This window comes from Piliocolobus tephrosceles, chromosome 9 (genome assembly GCF_002776525.5).
Source record: "Piliocolobus tephrosceles isolate RC106 chromosome 9, ASM277652v3, whole genome shotgun sequence".
NCBI classification, from domain to species: Eukaryota; Metazoa; Chordata; class Mammalia; order Primates; family Cercopithecidae; genus Piliocolobus; species Piliocolobus tephrosceles.
Window position 1 is genome coordinate 24387246 of NC_045442.1, and position 18171 is coordinate 24405416.

Consider the following 18171-nt stretch of genomic DNA (forward strand, 5'->3'; position numbering starts at 1 on the left):
GACTCCAAAACCCTTGGACTAAACCACCCAATTCCATTGTGACTTGATTAAAGCTAGACAGAGTAGACAGGTAGAGCAGGTCCTGGGATTAAAGGGGACAGATTCTGGGTTGTGGAGTTTACATTTTCTTTTCTTCACTTCGGGGGATGATGGGGTTCAGCTCTGTGCCTAGTTGTCTTTTCTGGATCAGCTATGCCATTGGATAAGTGAAGTTTGTGTTGGAACTGGCACGGGTTGTTTGAGCCTTGAAGCCTTACTCTTGTGTTTCTTCAATATTCTGTGCTCATGTGGGATTGGTTTGTGGTAAAAAGTCACTATTTTTATTAATGAGTCCTGTGTCCTAAGGGCATGAGTAATTTGCTGAAGGTGTCTGAATAGTCATCAGCTATCCATTACTGACCTGCTTCCCATACAGAATGAGCTGAGAGTCCTGACTTAAGACTTAGGAAGGAGTGAAGATGGATGCTCAGCCTGTTTCAGCAGTGGATCATCATGTGAGTCCATCTTACTTGGTAAAGAGCAATCACAATTTCTTTACACAAGTCTCTTTTATCCCTTCTGTAGTGATAATGACTTTTTTAATATCTTGGTTCTTGTTATATGTTACCTATGACAGTGCCAGTTATTCAGAGTAAAATTTAAAAAATAATCTTCTATGCTGTGTTCCAGATGGCTCCTATAATTGGTTTATTACTTTTACAGAGGTTTTAGAGAAATTTCAGAAAATAAGCCAACAGTAGATCGCATCAGCTAGTGAAAGTGGCCTTCCCCTGTTGATGATTCTGCTTGGGCAAATATAATCTGTGTATTAGCTGGAGTGCTATGTTTCATAGGGCCAGAATTTACAGGATTTGAGGGTTTACAGGTTTATTGTTTAATATGGGAAGATGGTCTTGTTGCTTCTTGGAAGACTGGACCTGTGCAAATAAGTTTAGTAGCCACAAATCATATTTTCCATGGAACTGACTCTTGAGAAAAGTTGCATAATTATAATCGCCTATTTTTAAAATCCATTTTACAGTTTTAAAGGTTTTTTGACAATAATCTTGAAAATAAAACTGAGCAGATATAATTACTAGTCTTGTTATTATTTCCATATTCCTAATGAGACAACTGATGTCCAGAGAGGTGATATGGAATAATGCAGGTGTTCTGGCTCCTTGGTTGATCTTTTTTGCTTTTCATTATTACCATGTCATCTCTCCTATATTCAGGAGCTATAACTGACGATGTTCTACCTCCAATAGAGGACAGTTCCCACACACCCAGGTGCCAGGAAAGGAAGCAGGGGTCAGCTCAAACTTACTAAAAATATTCAATCCTATCATGGAATGAACCTTAAATGTCATTAAGTCCAACAACTCATCCAGTATAGAAATTTATCCTACAGTGTTGCTGACTGATGCCCTTCCAGCCTCTGACTGAATATTTCTGGTGATAAACTGATTTATTCCGTTTGGGGATAATTCCGAGTTATACAAATTATCTTATTAGAATGAATTAAAATGAACCATTATTACTTTGAGTTTGATCTTAGGTAGCCATCTGCATTTTCACAAAGCAGTTATGCTTGTGGGCGGCAGAACATTCTTGGATTGATTTAAAGTTTATGAAAGTGGATTAGATGACTTAAAGCTTATTCTAGCTCTAAATTTCTAAGTAAAACACTTCTTGTATTAGAAATTGATCATCTTGTTTATGTTGTCTTTTATCCTTAATACATCTTGATACCCTAGTAGATGCTCATATAGTATATTATTAGAAAACTATATCATTTATATATAATATACTTTATTTACTTATATGTTTTATGTAATTTATATATTAGTATCATATTTGTATAGTATATTATAAAATTACATAATTTATCTATTATATATACTTAAATGTATTTATAAAATTTATATATAATAGTATCATATTTTATAAAATTTATACAGATCTCTCCCATTTTGGGCAATTTTGCTTCTCACTACCATTAATATTTTCAAGATAAGTAATCTGTAGGTTCTCTCAATATATCTGCTATTGGTGGAGAAATGCTTGGAAATTTTGGTAGAGAAAGTATCAGAACATGTTTAGAGAGGCTCTTTGAGAAATGGTTGTGGAGGGCTTTACCTCTTAGTTGAAAAGTATTTGTGATTAAAGGAGAAACTAAAATTAATACACAGATGTGGAGGACTTGTAAAGAGAATGATTGGAAATTGTGCTTCACCTTCAAACAAAATATTGAGTGGACTGAATTAATCAAAAGAGAAATGTATCAATTGAGAAAAAAGTATCAAAGTTGGTAACAATGAATCATTGTATTGAAAAAAGTATCAAAGTTGGTAACTAACAATGAATCACATTGTATTAGTAAATTTAGAGAAAAATGTATGAACTATATAAAAACTATATTACAAAATTGAAAAAAATAGACTTCATAATTAATACTTTTTGGTACCGTAAGAGTGGTATAGGCTGGGAGTGGTGGCTCATGCCTGTAATCCCAGCACTTGAGGAGGCTGAGGTGGGGTGGATCACCTGAGGTCAGGAGTTCGAGACCAGCCTGCCCAACATGGTGAAACCCCGTCTCTACCAAAAATACAAAAATTAGACGGGTGTGGTGGCACACGCCTGTAATCCCAGCTATTCGGGAGGTTGAGTCAGGAGAATTGCTTGAATGCAGAAGGCAGAAGTTGCAGTGAACCAAGATCACGCTATTGCACTCCAGCCTAGGCAACAAGAGCAAATCTCCTTCATTGAAGAAAAAAAAGGGGGGGGGGGTATAAAAAATAGCTCATTAGTTCATTTGTATCCCAATCAAGCAACCTGAGAACCAGTTCATAGTGAGCTGTATGTCCTCTCACTTTGTTAGTCTGTGACTCCATCTCACCCCATGCAAATATACAAAGCAGAGTTTCAGCATCACAAACATTAGCTGTACTAGTACAATTCATTTTAGCTAGCTCCACTTTGGAAGCAGGTCTAGAAAAAATGGGGAAGAGTTGGAAGAGTTTGTAATCAACACAATGGACAGATCTTCACCTAGACAGACCAAAAAAAAAGAGAAGGTACAAATACCAAAATCAGTAATGAAGGAGGTGTCATCACCAATCTGACAAAAAATAAAAATGTAGGAAAACTCTGTGAAAAATCCTACGCCTAAGATTATACTACTTAGAGATAAATATCTAAGCTGACACAAATTATTAAAACTGACACAAGAAGAAAAAGAACATTTGAGTTTACCTATGACAAGTAAGAAAATTGAATGACTAATTACAAGTCTTTCTACAAAGCAAAGTCCAGGCATAGAAAGCATTCCTGATTAAAGCCTATTAAATACTTAAAGAAAAATAAAACTAATGCTTTAATCTCTCTCAGAAAACAGAATGAGACAACGCATCCAAATTTATTCCCTAACCAGTACTACTCTAATACCAAAGCCAAGCAAAGTCATTATAGGAATCCAAAATCATAAAATGACATCTCTCTTGAACATAGATGCAAAAATCTCAAGCAAATATTATATCAAGTCCAGAAATATATTTTTTAAAAAAGACAAATGGATCTTGGTCATATAGAAATTATACCAAGAATGCAAGGGTTGGCTTAACATTTGGATATCAATTAATGTAGTAAGCATTAATTCTATTGCTTGAATGAAGGAGGAAGAACTAATGATTATCTCAATAGAGTTAAGCATTTGACGAAATTCAAAATACATTTATGATAAAAAGTCTCAGCAAGCTAGATATAGAAGGGAACTTCAACTTGATAAAGGGTATATATTGAAAACTTACAGCTAATATCGTACTTAATATTAGACTCAATATTTTCCTTTAAAATTAGGGATAAGGTGGAGATACTACTCTTGCCACATTTGCTCAACATTTTACTGGAGAAGCCAGTCAGCACAATAAAGCACAATGAAAATGGATAGATGGATGGATAGATGTATCCTGTTAGAAAAAAAGTAAATCTGTCTTTATTTGCGGATGACATGATCCTTTATGTAGAAAATCTTACTGAATCAACAATAATAAAAATATACCACTGTAATCACAAAGAAGTTCAGTAAGTTTGCTGGAGATAAGATCCACATAAAATGGTATAATTCTATATACTATCAAAGAACAGTTCAAAAATGAAATTAAGACGATAATTCCATTCAAAAGAATAAAACACACAGGAGGAATAGGCATAAGAAAAGTATAATACTTGTACACTAAACACTACAAAACCTCATATAGAAAAAGAATACATAAATAGGAGACATTTCATGTTCATGCATTAGAAGTCCCAGTGTTGTAAAAAATAAAATTCCCCCCTTATATATCTATAGAATATTAGAATTTATATCTCCAGATTCTTATTTTTGCCTTTTTCTATGACAACATTTTGCTCCTTGTGACAAAAGCTATTTGTTTATGCCAAGGACATAATTATAAAAGTACAAAATCTTAATGTGCTTAGTGTAGATTTTAACGGCAAAAATTGGAAACAAAGTTTCTTAACATAAGATTTTATAAATAACAAATGCAAAGTAATGAAATGTTAACACCCAATAAAAATAATGTAGAATTTTACTCACTGATCTAAAAAAATGCTCATGGTTAATTGACAAAAGTAGTTAGAAAAAATAGCATGTGTATAATACACTCTATGTACTTCTATGAGCAGAAAAATATCTCTTTCAATATCCAAAGGGTTAATTATCCCTGAGTTATGAGACTAAGTATAATGTTTTATATATATATTTTTTAGATTTTAGGAAAGACAGTTTGAATTCTTTAAAATAACCAAATATTGTAATATAAATAAAATAACATGTTCTCAGATGTCTAGATTCTTATTCTCTGTCTTCTTTGACTGTCCTATCCTGTTTTTATAAAGTATTTCATCTGGTCATTTGCTCTCTCCCTCCCTAGGTAATTTCTGGCAAACTTTGCCTGGGATCCTTTTCCCTCATTTGTTGCTAGTTCTACATTTTTTTTTTTTTTTTTGGGTTCTTGGTCAGTAGAATGTTAGAGTTTTCTTATCTGTTATTACAGTTAATAAACATAAGGTTAGAGGATGTTGTTTTAATTTCACAGTACTATACGAGCTACACAACGGGAAATCAAATTTGGCAGTTTCCTCTCCCATCAGATAAATTTTACATGTATATTCTTGACTGAGACACCCTCTGGTTTAATGGCAGTGATTGCCTGTTTAAATGTATGAATGACTGGGGAGCAATCATGCTTCTCTAGAAATAACCATAATTGACAGGCTGTTAAATAAGGAAAATGAGGTCGTAATGTGAATGTTAATTTTGAGCACATTTCCATTGTGTATATTTTTATGTATAAAATTTCAGTGTTACAAAAGCCTTTTATTTATTTTTCGTTAACATTTTATTTTAGAGTTTGAGATTTACAGAAAGTTTGTGATGTACAAATTTCTCATTTACTCCATACCCAGTTTTCCCTATTAGTATTTTATTATACATATGGTAAATTTGTCACAATGAATGCACCAACATTTCTACATTGTTATTACATTTTATACTTTATTTAAAATTTCTGTTTTTTTCTGTTTATGTCTTCCTTCTCCTTCCTGTGTGGAGTACCTAGCGCTCATGTCTGTAACCTCTTGTCATATAGTGCCAGGGTAACACCTAGGGCAAGGAGTGAGGGAGACAGAAGACAATTTATTATTTACAGTGAAATAATTAATACAAAATCTGCCTCAGGTCCAGAACATCTCAGGTGTGCATTCAGGACAAAATTAATAAAGATGAATATTAAAAATTGAAGAGGGAATAAAGGTCACTGTCATAGAGTGACACATAATTGACAATGAAACCAATTAAGGTAGTTTTAATTGGAAAAACAGTGTAGAACCACCTCTGAGGCTCACGATGGGGTCTAGTGCCCCATTAAGGGCTGACCTTGGCAGAGATGAGAATAAACAATTTATCTTTCAGCATTTCCAAGTTCTCTTCTCTGTGGTGCCTCTTTCCCCTGTTCTGCCTCACTCCTTCCTTGAGCCCTTAGGGTCCTGTTTCTTTCTCCCAATAACTATCATAACTATATGCTATGCTGGATGCATTGCAAGCATTCTCTTCAACACTTACAAACAACCTTTCCAGTCCAGAAAGCTGTAAGGGACTTCCCTGGATTACACACTTCGTGAGAGGCCAATGTGAAATCCCCATTATTTTCTCTTTTACCATTAAGTCTATATTTTGTCAACACAGTATACTCTTTTTCATGACATTGCCACAATTAAAATTTATTTTAGAAAAGACATTGTCTTGGACTTCCTATACTCAATCATGAAATTCAGTAAATATTTTTCTCTTCTTCAGGACATTAATTTTAAGTTGTCTATCTTAGAGTTGAATGAAAGCCTTAATCCTTAGTTTTAATATCCTTGGAAGAAAGATGGGTGAGGTGCTTTGACTTCGTAAGTTTTTCCAAGTATGTGAAATTACTTTGTGTAGGCAACATCTCCTTTCATTTTAATAAAGACAGCTTTATTAGGTCTATTTGTTATAACAATCAAGGAGATTAGAGGCTTGCAGTAGGGTTATCTTTTTCCATAAAGCAGGATCTGCCAGTCCTGAAGAATAAATTAATATTTTCAAGAATTCATCAAGTATGCAGGGCTTTTGTGAAATGAAATTATCTTGCATAACAATGTATTCTTCAAAACAGATCTCAAAGGGCTGTTATTTAGTTTTTCTGTCATTAGCTTACTGATAAGTTGGGAAGCAAAAGTATCACAAAATCTCTGGAGGCTGAAGTTAAGTGGTATGTAAGGAAGCTTATAAATTAGGAATTTTGATGTCAATTTTACATTTTCTGTCTCTTCTATTGGGATTAAGGAAGACAGACAGGTTCATTTGTTTAATAATGTGGTACACCTGAGAGATCATCTTTGTATCATCTTAACTGGTATTTTCGAGAAGGCCATAGTTAATAGTTTATATGTCATTTGAGTTGATTTTTTTTTTTTTGTTAAGTACATGAAGTTATACTAGAATCTTCAAATTTAACACAAATAGACAAGATAGTTTAGTCTGAAAAGGAGGTTATTAACCCAAACAAATAATAATACAAAGCACAGGACCACATGTGATTTCCCCATCCCAAGACCATACAAAGCATACGATTTAATTCTGCAAGACTCTGATTCTGTAGAAATTGAGTATTCTCCACCAATTTCCATGAAATTTCCTCTCAAGATGAGTATACATCCAAATATCTGAACATAGAAAATGGCTGATCACAAGAGACTGAACCAAAATAAGACCTTGTCCTGGCTCTACAAGATTGTAATTGGGTATAATTTTCTCACTTACCTGTTGAGGTTAGAAAATAAATTCCCATATATGCTAAAGGCAACTCTTATTACTTACAACATTGCCCATCTCTGCCTCAGAAAATTAGGTGGAAAAGGGTAGGACTCTGTCAATCATTGTCAGTGAAACATGATCTTACTCTGTAACTGGAAGACATGTATATTTTTTTCTCATACAGATGTACAGCAGCCTTTCTGGAAAATTACATAATTTCAATTTTTTATTATGAATAAATTAGGGCATAATTTGTATTACCTCTTTTTAACACTAAGAAACTGAGTATGAACTTCCCTTTTTAATATGTAATTACGAAGAGGTAGATAAGATCTTGGGGAGAGGGCTGGAGAGGCAGAGCTCTGTCTTCCTGTCTGCCTCATTCATCCATCCATTAACACATTGAATGACAAAGCTGAATGCACTCTGATGTACATAGCCGGTTGCCCTACGGGCTCTCTTCACTCTCAGACAGATTTTTCTGCCTATAGACTGGGGGGAACTGGAAAGAGAATAGAGATCAGGGGTGCCTTTCAACCATTTGGAAGACTGAATGTTTCAGGGTCTCATCCTGGGCATGGACTCAGAGGCATGGTTTGTAATCTTCAAGCAACTTAAGTTTATGGTGATTTCCAGCAATCTCTCCTTCTTTAAGCTCCCTTCCTCAGGGGGCAGCCACAACCTTATCCAGATGTTCTCTTCTGATGTATTTTCCCATGCATTGTTTTGGAGGGTCTCATCTGACTCCCTTGCTTTTTTTGTTTGACTGCACACATTGGCACTGTACTTTCTTTATCTTTCACTTTTTTAAAGGTACACAGAACATCTGTACTTCTATTGTACTGGTTTATGGTCTAGGAATGAATCTGTATCTGAGAATAGTTTAGGTTTTGCTTGGCTTTTTTTTTTTCTCTTAAACTAGGGTCCTACTTTTAACATTTTGTCCCTCTAGTAGAGAATGTGCTTTTTTTCCTTTCATGCCTAAGGACACTTGGAAAGGAAAGGATGGACACTTGGAAAATAGTTTGTTTGCTTGGCCCTCTATGTGCTTCTAGAGGAATCCAGAAGCAATGTGTAAGTGCTGTTTAACTCTTGCACTGTCATTTATCTGTCTCCACTATTTAAAATTCCCAATTACAGCACTAAGACATTTATTTTTCATGATTTCTTTTACCTCATAAACAATCTTAGAACAAATAAATGTTCAAAAATGTCATATTTATTTATTGCCTAACTTGATACACTCTGTTCCCTTCCTCATGGAGTTTTCGAGTGATTGACAATCACATATTTTTCCTAAACTGTAGTTTTGCCACCTATGAAGTGGGATTAATAAGACCTGTTTTAACATGTAAAAGTCTAAAACTTAGAAATCATAACATTATTTGCAACAGAGAGACAGCATATGATGATGCAGAGAATTCTTTATATTTACTATTTGTAAGTACCTACTCCATGCAAGGCAGGACAAGGTGCTTTTACTACATTATCTCACTTGACATCTCATGTGAGGCTTAAAGAAGTTCAGTAACTCACCCAGGGCAGTACGTCTAGTAGATCATGGCTATTACGAGACGTGTTTATGTCTGGCTCACAACTCAAGCTCTTACCAACATCACTGTGCTGACTTCCAACAACAGGATTCTTGCTGGGAATCTTCAATCTGCCAAGTATTCCAAACAGTAGAGAAAGTTCACTCTGCCTTTGTGAAATTTGCCCTCTAAAGAAGATAAAGAAAAAGAAATAAATATTCTTACAAATTTGGGGAAACCTCAGTCCCTTAGGTGTATAATCCAAAGTGTAAAATGTCAAACAGGCTGGCAGATTCAGTTGTAAAGAAGACATTTAAGTCTAGAAAAATGCAGACAGATTGTTACTTGCTTAGACAGCAAAAGCAAGATCAGCAATGATGTCAGCTCCTCATGTCCCTTGTCCCATAAGATGACATGGAATAAAAAGAGGCCAGATGACAGGCAGTATGAGTGGTGAGTCACCCTGTTGTTAAAGGACCAGGTCCATTCTGTAGCTACACAGCCTGTGCTAAGGTGGAGCAAGGAGGAGAGCCCCTTCCCTCACCAGAATGAGGGAGGCAGATGAGAAACTGCCTTATAACAGCCTCCCTTCAAGAGAGAAGGCAATGCCTGTGGCAGCTCTTCACAAGACTGCCGCTCTTGCCCTGAACTTGGAGGGTCACTGGATATTCCACAAGGATTTTTGGTCAGCCTGTGGTTAAGCTTTATTTATACAGCGTGTGTAAAGATGTGCAAAGTGATCCGGGTGCCAGCACAGAGCAGTTCTGTTAGAAATAGACACACCTCTGCCCCGATCTGGACCTCAGTTTCCTCAGCTGCAGAATGAGGAAACTGTACTCTGTCAAGCTCCTTCATTGTATACCCAGGGAACTTCTACATATTTTATGTCTTTTCTGTTTTTTCTCCAAGTTGAGCAATTCTAACTTTCCTTATGTCCTCTTATTTTCTGGCTTTGATCTTTTTTTTTTTTTTCCTAGTTTTTATCAGTTTCTGAGTGTTAATGGTCACAAATGGAATCGAGGAGATTCGGGATTGAGCAGGCTGGCGTGGAAGGACTTAGCATGGCTTGGTGGTCTTTAGCTAATGCTAAAGGTTCTAGTAGCTCTGCTCTGCTATCCCTTCTCTCTCCACCTATGCCAAACAGCTGACAGCCTGCCACCTTGCTTGTAGGCTCCCTGCCATTGTCACAGATGGGCCCAATATGCTGGAGTAGGAAAATCACGTATGAGAATTATATGTGGTCATTGAAAATTACTGCAGTTGTTGCCATAAAATAAATTGGTCTACTAGCTGAATCCAGAAGACTTTATGGATCTATTTGGTTGATTCTTTAAGCCATGTGATAACATTTTGGCATTTTATACCAGAATTTTCCAGTTGTTTATAAAAAGAACATGAATTAAACTAAGATATGATGAGAGGAGTATTTGTGAATTTTGTCATGCAGTCTTTTTTTTCATAGTGTGCCAGTTCAAGTCTCTCTTAATTTGCCAATGCCACTCTCAATCATTAACTCATTAATCCTTATAATAACGTGTGGATTTTTTTTTATCATGTCAATCATGCTGTTTGGAAATACAGACAATATAATTAAAGCAGAGACCCTTGGTTTTTTCTTTTAATTTAACTTTGATTTTAAGTTCAGGGATACATGTGCAGGTTTGTTACATAGATAAACTTGTGTCATAGGGGCTTGTTGTCTAGATTATTTCATCACCCATGTATTAAGCCTACTACTCATTAGTTATTTCTCCTAATCCTCTCCTTCCTCCCATCCTTCACCGTCAAATAGGCCCCGGTGTCTGTTGTTCTCCTCTATGTGTTCTCATCATTTAGCTCCCGTTTATAAGTGAGAACATGAGGTATTTGGTTTTCTATTCCTGTGTTAATTTACTAAAGATAATGACCTCTGGCTTCCTTGATTTTAGAAACACTTTTATTTAAAATTTGTTTTTAAAACCCTTATTTTTAGAAAAAATCATGTAAGGCTCCTATACATAGTTGTAGGGAAAGAGGATAATACTGTTTTAATTTTTCAAAAACCTTACTTTGGAACAGATAAGTACAGAAAATAATTTTACATAATTTTCACCTATGCAGAGTTGAATGAATTGGAGTCAATAGCAATAAATTTTTTTTATTTGATTTTGCTCCAAATTTGAGCAAGCTATCATCTTTTGAGCAAACCAAGTGTCAACCTGGGTTGTAAATAAACTTGCAAGGTGGTATCTAAAATTTTTCATTTGGCTAAAAACTCTTCAACCTTTCTTGGAGGTAAAATTACAAAAAAACCAGCAAGACCAAAATTCCCAGCTTATCCAAGAAATTCCAAGTTAATGCCTGTTTGACCCACAACTAGTCCAAGTGGCATTCTCTTTTCTTAAGAGAGTTCCAATTTGGATGAATTGTGTGATCACTCTACATATATCCAAGCAACAAACTCTCTTTCCACATTTGCCAACAATGCCCAAAATCCCTAAGTAATCATGTGTGGTTCTCCAACATAGTCTAGGAAGAAATTTAACATCATAATTAAGTGTCTCTTTATCTGCTTGTTGTAGTTACATTCTTTTGCCAAGGCAGACATATTCATATACTCTGAAGCCTACTAAACATGAGATTCGCTTTATTACTTTAGGATTCAGGGTGTGTTGATGGGACAGGGAGAAATAAAATAAAATAAAGTTCAATTGCCTATTTCAATGAATTCCCATTTCTGGCATGGAAAGAATTGAACAGATCATGGTAGCTGAACATTATGTGGCTACAAAGAGCAAAGTGTCCAAAAACAACAGACTGGACCATTCTTATTTTCTAGTTTGCTAAGTATGGCTGCCTCTTTCTGGAATGGGAACCCTCATTTCTCATTTCTCCCCACAAGAGCCAGGGGAGCTGAGGCAGTAATTCCAACCATGAAGCAGGAGCTGTAAAGGCTGTTTCTTACGAGAACAGAAGAGTGCTTAAGAGGGCTTGAAATTATGTAGATCTGGGTTTGAATCCTGTGATGAGAAATAATTTTTAGGTAGTAGTGTGTACCACAATTTTCATCTTTTAAATATTTAACTTATTTATTTATTTTTTTACTTTTTTCTTTGCAAAGCAAGATAGACATGTACTTCAGTGTTTTAAGCTCTATGAAGTTGATAATTCCTTTCTTGGAGAGTTGTTTTAAGATTATGAACAGAGTGTCAAAGAGTAGCTGGTACCTAGTAAGAGCTTAATGAATTGTATATTTAGGACTATTCAGTTTGGAACTGTAACCCTCTGTCAGCCCGTCCTTCCTCTTTGTTCTTCACTTTTGTCTTTGGTTTTAGCTGGGTTTGAACTATCTGTGGAAAAATTTCTTTGCTGTGTGAAGCTTCAAAGAAATATGGGGCCCTTTGAGAACACCTGCATTTACACTGTGTACCAGAGTGGACTGCTTTTTCTTTTTTTAAAATTGTTTCCTTTTAACTGCTTGGCAGAGCTTATTGAGCATTTTCAACTTTTTTTTGACTTTGTGATGTGTGCGCGTGTGTATAGACTTTCCATCCAGCAATTATTATTCAAATATTTGCCTCATGCAGACAAGCAGAACTGCAGTTTTAGATATCTACAGCTCTCTGGTTTGTGTGTTCTTCGGCTTCTCATCTGAAAAATGCCTCAGGCCTCCTACTTATCCCCTTTTGTTTGAAATTCATGCAAGACTATTCCTGCGATTATCACTATAGCCACCAAACTAAATTTCAGTGTTATTTTTCCTGCTTCATGAGCACTGGGAGGCTGAATTTAGAAATGGAAGCTACTCTGCTTGGGTAGAAATAGAGACCCTACAAACTTCTGAAACCATGGCTTTATTTCAGAGCATTCCTGTCATTTCTGTACCTGGAAGTTGTCACCAAACGGTGTAGGGAGTACCTGAGAAAGGAGGAAGCAAGATAATGAACCAGGCTAGAGGGCAACCCATTTGGATAAAGATACCAAATATGTATGGTTTTGGGAAAAGGATAGTGAATAATAATTGGTGAGAAAAAGAGCTCTGAGCACCCTACTTCCTGAAAAAGATGCTAAAGGGCAGAGAGGAATGATTTAGAACAATCGGGTGAAAGCTGAACGTGTTGGGTTCAACAGTTAGGGGGAAAGGTGATATATTGGAGTCCTCCTATAATACAGTCTATTTTGGAGCAAAATTCAAGACAAGTATGTTTTTCTGGAATCCAAGGATAATACTAGCATAGTGGCATACGGAGCACAGTAAACACTTGTGTTTATTTCTTCTGCTTCTGGGATCAGATTAGAGTTTCTATCCCCACACTTCTGCTTTCTGCCCGTGTAATGTGTGGGCAAATCACTGAATCCCAGTGTGTCTTGATTTTCCATGTGTGAAATGATGATCATAATAGCTTCTACCTCATAAGATTTTGATACAAAGGAGATAATATATGGAAGTCATTTGATCCGAAAGTACTTGGATCATAGAGAATTCTTAATTGTAGCTATTATTATTTTAATTGTTTCTGCCCCAAACACTGTGATACTTTACATATATTAGCTTATTCCCCACAACACCTCAAAACAAGCATTACTACCAATCCTGTCTATTTCACAGAAAGAAAATGAAGACTTGAAGATGTTCAAGGCCAGCTATCCTTAATATAGAAGAGTTAAAACTGCATCTCTTGTCTGCAACCTCCAAGTCCTTTTTTAATGATGTCATACTGTATTCAAGACAAGATAAATAAATTGGTATTTGACTGATAATAACTTTAATTATGCCTATTCTCTGAATAGAAGATTTCATTAAAATAGGTGGAGACTAAGTCTCTTTGTAGGTCTCTAAGAACTTCCTTTATGAATCTGGGTGTTCCAGTATTGGGTGCATAAATATTTAGGATAGTTAGCTATTCTTGTTGCGTTGATCCTTTTACCATTATGTAATGTCCTTCTTTGTCTCTTTTGATCTTTGTTGGTTTAAAGTCTGTTTTACCAGACTAGGACTGCAACCCCTACTTTTTTGCTTTTTTTTTTTTTTTTTTTTTTTGCTTTCCATTTGCTTGGGAAACATACTTCCATCCCTTTATTTTGAGCCTGTGTGTGTCTTTGCACATGAGATGGGTCTCCTGAATTGCAGTACACTGATGGGTCTTGACTCTATCCAATTTGCCAGTCTGTGTCTTGTAATTGGGGCATTTAGCTGTAGACTTCCATACAATAATAGTGGGAGACTTTAATACCCCATTAATATTAGACCAATGAGACAAAATTAACAAGGATATTCAGCTCTGGAACAAGCAGACCTAATAGACATCTACAGAACTCTCCACCCCAAATCAACAGAGTATACATTATTTTCAGCACCTCATCACATTTATTATAAAATTTATCACATAATTGGAAGTAAAACACTCCTCAGCAAATGCAAAAGAACGGAAATCATAAGTCTCTCAGACAACAGTGCAATTAAATTAGAACTCAGGATTAAGAAACTCACACAAGGGCTGGCGCAGTGGCTCACGCCTGTAATCCCAGCACTTTGGAAGGCCGAGGCAGGAGGATCACTCGGTCAGGAGATTGAGACCATCCTGGCTAACATGGTGAAACCCCGTCTCTACTAAAAATACAAACAAAATAGCCAGGCATGGTGGCAGGCACCTGAAGTCCCAGCTATCCCGGAGGCTGAGACAGGAGAATGGCGTGAACCTGAGAGGCGGAGATTACAGTGGGTGGAGATTACGCCACTGTACTCCAGCCTGGGTGACAGAACAAGACTCAGTCTCGAAAAAAAAAAAAAAACAACAAAAAAAACTCAAAACTGCACAACTACATAGAAACTGAATATCCTGCTCCTGAATGACTACTGGGCAAATAATAAAATGAAGGCAGGAATAAATAAGTTCTTTGAAACCAAGGAGAACAAAGATACAACATACCAGAATCTCTGGGACACAACTAAAGCAGTGTGTAGAGGGAAATTTATAGCACTAACTGCCCCAAAAGAAAGTGGGAAAGATCTAAAACTGACACCCTAATATCACAATTAAAAGAACTAGAGAAGCAAGAACAAATAAATTCAAAAGCTAGCAAAAGACAAATAACTATGATCGGAGCAGAACTGAAGGAGATAGAAACCCAAAAACGCTTCCAAAAAATCAGTGAATCCAGCAGCTGGTTTTTTGAAAAAATTAACAAAATATATAGACTCTTAGCTAGACTAATAAGAGAAGAATCAAGTTGACACAATAAAATATGATAAAGGGGATATCACCACTGATCCCAAAGAAATACAAACTACCATCAGAAAATCTTACAAACACCTCTATGCAAATAAACTAGAAAATCTAGAATAAATGCATACATTCCTGGACATATACACCCTCCCAAGATTAAACCAGGAAGAAGTCGAATCCCTGAATAGACCAATAACAAGTTCTGAAATTAAGGCAGTAATTAATAGCCTATCAACCAAAAAAAGCCCAGGACCAAATGAATTCACAGCTGAATTCTACCAGAGGTACAAAGAGGAGCTGGTACTATTCCTTCTGAAACTACTACAAACAATAGAAAAAGAGGGACTCCTCCCAAACTCATTTTATGAAGCCAGCATCATCCTGATACCAAAACCTGGCAAAGGCACAACAACAAAAAAAATTCAGGCCAATATCCGTGATGAACGTTGATGTGAGAATTCTCAAAATACTGGCAAACTGAATCCAGCAGCACATCAAAAAGCTGCTCCACCACAATCAAGTTGGCTACATCCCTGGGATGCAAGGCTGGTCCAACACATGCAAATCAATAAACTTAATCCATCACATAAACAGAACCAACATCAAAAACTACATGATTATCTCAGTAGATGCAGAAAAGGCCTGCAATAAAATTCAACACAATTTCATGCTATAAACTCTCAATAAACTAGGTATTGATGGAACATATCTCAAAATAAGAGCTATTTATGACAAACCCACAGTCAATATCATACTGAATGTGCAAAAGATGGAAGCATTCCCTTTGAAAACTGGCACAAGACAGGGATGCCTTGTCTCACCACTCCTGTTCAACATAGTATTGGAAATTCTGGCTAGGGCAATCAGGCAAGAGAAATAAAGGATATTCAAATAGGAAGAGAGGAAGTCAAATTGTCGCTGTTTGCAGATGACATGATTGTATATTTAGAAAACCCCATTGTCTCAGCCCCAAATCTCCTTAAGCTGATAAGCAACTTCAGCAAAGTCTCGGGATACAAAATCAATGTGCAAAAATCACAAGCATTCCTGTATACCAATAATAGCCAAATCATGAGTGAACTCGAATTCACAATTGCTACGAAGAGAATAAAATACCTAGGAATCCAATTTACAAGGGATGTGAAGGACCTCTTTAAGTAGAACTACAAACCACTGCTCAAGAAAACAAGAGAGGGCACAAACAAATGGAAAAGCATTCCATGCTCATGGAAAGGAAGAATCAATGTTGTAAAAATGGCCACACTGCCTAAAGTAATTCATAGATTCAATGCTTTCCCCATCAGGCTACCATTGACTTTCTTCATAGAATTAGAAAAAACTATTTAAAATTTCATTTGAGCAGTGGGAGTGACCCAACAGGCAAGTGACACCCTGTCACACATCCTGCAAGGGGGATCAGGGAACTCTCTCATTTCAAAATCTAGAGGAGTTTTCTCAACATGAAACACACCAAAAGGAGTTTTCATACATGTCTGTTCTGTCAACATTCATTCCTTGTTTCAGCAGATATTTGTGAAAGGCATAATCTGTTTCAACAACTGTTCTAAGTGCTGCAGATAAAACAGTGAACAACAACAACAACAACAAACAAAGTCCTTTGTTCTCTTGAGGCTCCTATTCCAGTGCCAGAAGCTAGATAAATGAATGGTGAGATGATAAATAGATGCATGTAATGGGTTAGAAGATATCTGCAATGGGCAAAATAGAGAATAGAGGGATCGGATATCTGGTCAGTGAAGTATGTTGATAATGGGCTGGTCAGGAAATGCCATGTTGAGATGTGACATTTAAACGAAGACCTGAGGAAGTGGAAGGAGTAAGTCCTGGGGCTAGCTGAGGGAGAAGCATTCCAGCCAGAGGGAAGAGGAGGCAGCAATGTGTAGTCCCTCCAGCTTGGCAGGGACTGAATGAGGGAATGGGAGATTAGTAATAGTTGCAGCCCCAGGGATAATAGAGGATCAGACAGTACAAGGTATTGCTATTGCCTTATAGGTCTTTTTTTTTTTTTTTTTTTTCTAAGACAGATTCTTGCTCTGTCACTCAGGCTGGAGTGCAGACGTGCTATCTTGGCTTACTGAAACCTCCGCTTCCAGGGTTCAAGTGATCCTCCTACCTCAGCTTCCTGAGTAGCTGGGACTACAGGTGTGCACTACCACACCCAGCTAATTTTTGTATTTTTAGTAGAGATGGGCTTTCACCATGTTGGCCAGGCTGGTCTTGAACTCCTGACCTCAAGTGATCCACCCACTTCGGCCTCCCAAAGTGCTGTGATTACAGGTGTGAGCCACAGCCCCCAGACCTGCTCTATAGGTCTTTAAGGACATTTTGCTCTAAAAAAGTGGTGACTCTGTTGAAGATTTTGGAACAAAGAAGTGACTTCTGCTTTTTGAAGCAAAGAGGTGCCGTGATATGATTCATCCTTCACAGGGTCTTTTGGGCAACTGTGCTCAGAATGGGCCCCATTTTGCAATTAATTTCTTGTTGTTTCTTTCATGTCTTTTCCATATTTGGCTAAACCATCTAGAATCAAACAGCTTTTCTGAATATCAAAAAGACTCAAAGTCTGGACTATAAGATCTTCAGAGCAGAGGAGAGACTTCCCTTTCCATTCCTCAATTTTCAGTATCTAGCACAGTGTCTGTCACATAAACAATATTAAATATTTGCTTACTGTGAGCTGAATGAATGCCTAAACAGTTCTGTTCTTCTGGGAGTCTTGATGCTCAAGATGGTTCATTCTTTTTTTTTCTTTCTTTAATGTTTGCTAATTAACTCAGGGAATTCATTCAATATCTTCAACCTGACAGTTCTAATATTTATTTACTCCTGATATCATAGATTTCTTCTATGTCTCTTGCTTATCTAACGTTTCTTCCTGATGTCCCTCTTGCTTTTATTCTAGCACATTTTCTTTTAATTATGTATATTTTATGTAAATATAATTTACTATAAAACTTCTGCTCTTTCGTTTTGCTGAATTCTTAAGACTAGAGACTCACTGAAGACTAGGGCCAGCCTGCCTGCTTTCCTTCCTTCCTTCCTTCCTTCCTTCCTTCCTTCCTTCCTTCCTTCCTTCCTTCCT